Genomic DNA, 1,103 nt, shown 5'->3' with positions numbered 1-1,103 from the left:
GAGTGTTGTTTCCATAAGTGTTGGAAAGACCGTAACTTCAAGCGTGTGGCGACGACTCACAGTGCCAGAAATTAATCTTTTTTGTTTTGAGCCGCGTTTTTCTTGCAGGCTTTTTACCAAGGATGCTTTTTGTATAATCATTCGTGGGTTTGTTGGTTTTAGCGTGATAGCTGATTTAGGCGTTCTGGGCGAGTTCTGGACCGCCGTTCTAGCCGTTTGTCGAATAGTGGGCTAAGCGACTGTAGCATCGCATTTTTTTGTAAAAAGTTTCGAAAAGATCGGTTCTTTGGATCTTGACGTCCTGCATGTTTGCGATTTGGTATGATCCTGGTCTGACTACCTTTATGACTTTGTATGGACCTTCCCAGTTTGCTCCCAGTTTTCCTGCGTTACGTTCGGCAGTGTTTTGGAAGACTTTACGAAGGACCAGGTCACCTTCTATGAACCTGCGATGGCTAACATTTGAGTTGTAGTATTTTGCGGCGGCGTGCTGGTAATTTTGGATTCGTATGAGACCTTGATCTCGCCGCTCGTTAATAAGATCCAGTTCGTCCAGCAGCATCGCGCTGTTAAGATCTTCTCGTTTGGGGAGGAATCTTCTCCGTACTCCGGGAAATTATACTTCCGAGGGGATCATAGATTCCGTTCCGTAAATGAGGGAGAATGGGGTTTCACCCGTAGCTCGTCTCGGGGTCGTACGATGCGACCAAAGAACTCCTTCGAGTTCTTCTGTCCATCGCCCCTTTTGGCTTCTAAGCGCTTTTTTAACCCTGGCCATTGCACTGCGGATATCTAGGAGTCGACTTGGTCAGTCGTATCTTCCACTTCTCGCAGAATGCTTCGAATCGGGTAGAGTTGAACTGAGATCCGTTGTCTGGCACGGTTTCGTTAGGGACCCCGTGTCTGGTGATGATGTTCTTCCATACGAAGTTCTCGACTCTTACGTCTTTGATACTTGCGTAGGAATCTACCTCTACCCACTTTGAGAAGAAATCCGTGAGGACCAGGAGGAAGCGTTTTTGCTTCGAGTTAAGTAATGGCCCAATGATATCCATGGACCATTGCATGAAGGGATACGGAGACGAGATGGACGAGAGGACTTC

The sequence above is a fragment of the Brassica oleracea genome, chromosome C9 (assembly GCF_000695525.1).
Source record: "Brassica oleracea var. oleracea cultivar TO1000 chromosome C9, BOL, whole genome shotgun sequence".
NCBI lineage: Eukaryota > Viridiplantae > Streptophyta > Magnoliopsida > Brassicales > Brassicaceae > Brassica > Brassica oleracea.
Note: the sequence above shows the minus strand (reverse complement) of the source record.